We start from the raw sequence: 5,595 nt of genomic DNA, 5'->3' as shown, positions 1-5,595 counted from the left end.
AAGAAACTACAGGCTCTCCTCCCTCAGGAATGCTCAGAAACCATAGCAGCAATGCTGGACTTCGCCCAGAAGACTGAAGTAAGGTTGCCTGAATGTTAAAGGAAACTGTGACCCCAGAAGATTGGAGTATATGGGGGCACTAGGTTACAGGGTTTGCAGTGCTTTGAGAAAATAAAGAGCTGCTTCTCCTCAGATTGATTTTGGCACTCTTACTTGTTCTCCCAGTATGGACATTTTAACAAATAATCCTTTTGCTGTCAACCTGTTTTATAAACACCTTTCACTGTCAACCTGTCCTATAAATATCTGGGCAAAGAAAGATCAGTCCCAATTGGCTTTGATCATTTTTCTTCATGGCACTGTGTTCCGGGGGCATGGTATGAGATCACCCTAGGCTCTATACCACCTGCCTTTGTGGATATTTTCCAAACTATATCCCCTGGAATGTGTTTGGAGATGGATTCTCATTATCGCCAAATCAATAGTCAATTACCACTTTTAAAGGATCTCAACCGGTGTTTGTATTTCCTTGAGAAAATAGAATTAGAATAAGTAACAATGGTTAGCACTTACTGGGTGCCTATGAGCCAGACAGTCTCTCAAGTAACTTAGTGTTAGCTATCAAATGTTCCTAATACCCTATGAGGTTGCTGCTGTTCCTATTTCCATTTTTTTGATAAAGAAACCCACGTGTGTGGAAGTGAGATATTTTGAACAAGGTATCATAGCAGTGGTCAGTAGCAGAGTTGAAACATTAACTCCAGCAATCAGGTTTCGCTCTGAACCTATACAACATCTTGATAAAATAATTTTTGGTTATTGGAAACAGTACAGTTTTTGATAATTTCACTTTGTCATTTTTAAGCCCTAAACGTTTAAGAAAGCACCTTCGCTGTTTTGTCAGCAGTGGTCAGGAATGAATGTGCTCAAATTTTGGCCTTTGAGAGCTTAAGTTACTGAATACACGTGAAAATGCTGTCCATGGGAGTTTGGGGGCTGGAAGAACTTACTTTCGCTTCCTCCTGGATTACCCCTGGAGCAATTTAAGACTTCTAGGTAGGACAGACTTTTAGGTGTTTTTGCCTAGATACAAGATTCTCATGCTTATGTTCTACTACAGTGACAAATGATTTAAAAACTAAGATAATTGGCAAAAAGGTGAACAAACTAGGGAGAATGACTGGGAAGGATTCTTGAAGAATATTTGAACACTTAAAAAACATAGACTTTCTCTGTGAATTACACAGTACAAATGCTTTTATTTTCTTCAAAACATGGCTCTAAAAAATTTTAAAAAGATTGATTTGGATGAGGAGATTTAGTTTAGAATGACTGTCATCTAATTTGAGTGATTCCTATTAACTGTGGTTTCTGTCATTTAGGAAATTCTCACTTACTCATTTGATGTGGTGAGAGCCAGCTTTTCATGTGGGAGATTTTGGTCCGCTTGTGTCTTGTGCTATGGGAAGCTCCAGCCCCTCCGTTTTCTTTGTCTTGAGCAAACTCACCTGCCAGTTTCATCTGTAACCTGTTACCCTGGAGTGGTCAATCCTGACCTAACCAGTTGTATGATCTGTTGTGAAGAATTGGAAGAACCCGGTCTGTTATAGAAGCTGTCTTATAGTAATGTGCACATACTGCATGTGAGAGACAAAGAACATAGTGGTTTATTCTAGTGATTTATATCAAGAATTTATGAGATGGAAGTTGGTATACCTGCTCCACAGCCCCCACCCATGGTAAAATTTTTTATGAAGGGTAAGACCCATTCCTACTTCTAACATTGGGTGAATTATTTAAATGAACCTCTCCTCCAATTTGTAGCACTGAATTCATTACATGTAATTCAACAATGTATTGCACTTCTATTATTTGCAATGTGTCATGGCAAACTGTGGTTTATTTTATCGTTTTAAATTTAATCTGGTGAGGAAGAAAGACACATACTTAAATAATTCCGATACAAGTTAATACAATAATAAAGTTGAAAGCACTATAATAAAGAATTCTAGACTGAGCTATGGAATTCATTTTGAATAGGGATGGACTTAGATTGGGAGTTTTACTCTTTTTCATAAGTTTGGTATTTTTGTTGTGATTGTCATACATGGATAGGGACAACATATTCTATACCTTCTTTTCCTCTTCCATTTCTCTGAACCCTTCTTCTAGCATCCTGTATGCCTTATGCATGTGGCCATTCTTACTCTTTAGGTGTGGGTTCTTTAAATGGAGGAGACTAATGACTTTCCTAGTTCTGTCTCTATGCCATGGCCAGACATGCCCCATTTGGGATGTTTGAGTTGTAGATGGGAGCAGTAGCTCCCCACTGATATTATGGCAAAGAACAATAGCCTTATTTAGGGTAGTAGAGCTGCTCTGTGCTTCTCTGTCTGAATAAACACAAAGGTCCTGACCCTGGCCCCCCTCAGAGAACTGGAGGAGGAAATTTTACACAACAAATTTCAATTAGTGGTGCTAACGGAGAAGACTTGCTGTGAACTGCCTGAATCCAGGGAAGATTTGCAAACAAAGTCTCAGTTCATGTTATTTGTACCAATTTCAATTTAAGCTGCTGATTAACTGTATGTTTTTACACATGTAGAAAAACAAATTATTGCAATTACCAAGCCTTAGGAATGTAACTCCGCAAGCTTTATTTAAAACCACATAGCAGCTGTGGCAATCATTTCAACAACAACTCTTCTAGTCTCGCAGCGTTTATTTTTGTGCTGCGATTTATTTTTTATTAAGTTTGTCAAAGTCACTTTATACATAGATGCTTAATAATGCTTTTTGGTGAATGTGTGACTGAATCCTTCCTAGTTGTTTTAAAAGTGTCTCATTTGTCGTATTTTGACGTGAAATTCAGAGATCAATACATTGTTACGAGTTGGAGGTGGATCTCTTTTTCATTGGATTTTTCCTTTCCTTTCCTTCCCTTCCCTCCCCTTCCCTTCCCTTCTCTTCCTTTCTCTTCCCTTCCCTTTCCTTTCCCCTTCTTTCTTCTCTCTTTCCCTCCCTCCCTCCATTCCTTCCTTCCTTCTCTCTTTTCTTTGTTTTGGTTGATATTGGATGTGATCATCGATAGTGTGAGAGAACCACTGAATCATCCATTATTTCTTGCAGGAATCTAATTTTCAGAAGTGAAACAAATGAATCGTCCTCCTGAAAAGAAAGCCATTAGTTGTTGAGGAATCTTTTTCTCTTCTCTGAGTAAGAGCTTCTTTTCTGTGTGACTTAAATTCTTAAAACCTGAGACTGCAGGGGGGGGGAAAAGAGAGAGAGAAGCAATTTCCTTTAATAACTGCTTGCGATAACACATGGGGTTCTGTCACTAAGTGGTGGTATTTCTTTTTAACTTTATTTCAGTCACCTAGTTTGTTTCTTTAAGCATCACCTTGTAAATGTCCAAATCGTCAGTATGTGGAATGTGCTGAACTGAGCCGATTATTGCCTTCTACATACATGCATCTAGTAGGGGATCCAACTTCCCAAATCGATGTCTACTAACCAGCCTTCTTTCTCTCTTTTCTTTTACTGGAAGGTGAAAAGGTAATTAAAATTGCTTTTATCAACCTGTCTTCTTGGGACTTTGGATCCTTGCTGTAAGGATTTGGTGTTCAGCCTGAGGGATTCTGGGAGCTCCTTCTTTCTGACAAATCTGGATTCTAACCATGGTACCCTTTTCCCAGTACCAGGCATGTGGCTAAAAGACGAAGTATGAGAGAGGGAAGGAAACATTTGTAGTCCTTCTTCTATTGAAAAACATATTGCTGTTTCTATTCCTTCTATCTTCTGGCATTCCAGCCCTAAGTGTGTGACGGACATTCAGAAATGCTGGGATTTTCAGTCTGGCAGTTTTGATGTAAGACACAAACGAACGTCTTCTCACTGCTTGTTCATATGGGGCATTTTCATGTCCAATGTAGTCTTCTTAAAGCAAACATGCAAAAATAAAATTGTCCTAAAACACCTGGTTGTTATGGAGAAGCACGTTTGCATCATTATGTGCCTGAAATAAAATGGAATGACGGTGTTGAATATCCTTGATAACAAATAAAATAATGCTTTATTACATATTGCGTGTGCCTTGCTTACAAATGTACGAGAACATTTTGGTTTTGTTTAGAATAGATTACAGTATTATCCATGGAAATTAAATAAGGAAGCAGCACAAATGGAATTTAAGCAGTTTAACCATACTTCATAGTGAAAAAGTATGCTGAAAACGATAAGCCATCTTTGTATTATTATATGCTGACAGAGTGAATCTATGTGAGTATGTAAATATTAATCTGAATGTGAATCATGTAACTAAGTCACTCTTAGCCAAAGTTTCACAAAATTATTACATTTCTAGCTACAGGAAAAATTACTCCAAGTTGTCATTAATATATTGCAGGAAAATCAAAGACTAATTGCTTTTGCATTTAAAGCAAAATATAATTGTAATTTGGTTAATATTTGTATTTGCCAAGCAAAATTGAGACGTTTTAGCCTCTGCATATATAATAAATAATCCTTTGTTTTATAATTGTGTTTATAGGCCAGCTTTAGTCACAAATCTCAGAGACTGATTTCAACTTTCACAGCTAGTAAGAGGAAGTGGAAATGTGGGTATAGTTTCAGGTATGGTTGGATCTAGGAGCTCAAACAAGATCATGAAGGTTTTTTTTTTCTCCTTTCTTTTCCTCCTTGGCCTTTCCTATTCTCCCTTCCTTTTTCCTGCTCTCAGGAAAAAGGCTGCTTTCCTGCATGCCAGTCCTTTGCTTTGGGACTGGCCTCATTCTCTTCACATGTTGGGAAAGATGAATTTGAGCAGTCTCAAGTTTGAATCATTCCTTTCTTCCATGTTTAAGAAAGAAAAGTGGCATTCTCACTCCTTGTGTATATATCCAAAGTAAGACAGAGCACTGATGATCCTTACCTGCTTAACAGACCTACTCCCTATGGACAAATATAAATTGAGAGGAAATAGTGCGTATTGGATGGTTCACGTTTATGTCACATGCTCACTCCTGTAGGCAGGAAGTAGACTGCTGTGGATATCTACTGCACCCAGGAATTTAAAATAGTTTTTCCATCAGATCTTGAAATAGACCATTAAAAAAAAAAAGATTTCAATCTGTAAGATACATTAGCCATATATATTGATAACACACTTACTGAAAGCTGCCTAGGAATTACATTAAATGACTGGCTTGCCTTTGCTGAACAATAATGACTTTATAGAATAACAGTTTTTTTGTGACACCATCAAAAATATCAGTATAAACACTTCATTTCTTACTCTTTTTGCTGTTGTTGATGATGATCATATGGTAGTGATGGTATTGACAATACCAAAGAAAATCACTGAAGGTGCATGTTTGGGAATTCTACCTTAATTTTGTTTTTCCATTCATTTAACAAAGATTTATTGAACACCGGCCATCAGGTTGGGAGACACCAGTGATCAAGACAAATACAACCCTTCCTCGAGTGTGACTTTCTCAAGGAATCCTTCCCTGCCTGCTATACTGACAGTTACCACCCCTCTGCCCTGCATTACCCTGTCAGCATTCCCTATTCTACCTCCTGCTTAAAAAAAAA

The sequence above is a fragment of the Propithecus coquereli genome, unplaced genomic scaffold (assembly GCF_000956105.1).
Source record: "Propithecus coquereli isolate 6110/MARCELLA unplaced genomic scaffold, Pcoq_1.0 Scaffold87, whole genome shotgun sequence".
In the NCBI taxonomy this organism is placed as follows: Eukaryota; Metazoa; Chordata; class Mammalia; order Primates; family Indriidae; genus Propithecus; species Propithecus coquereli.
Note: the sequence above shows the minus strand (reverse complement) of the source record.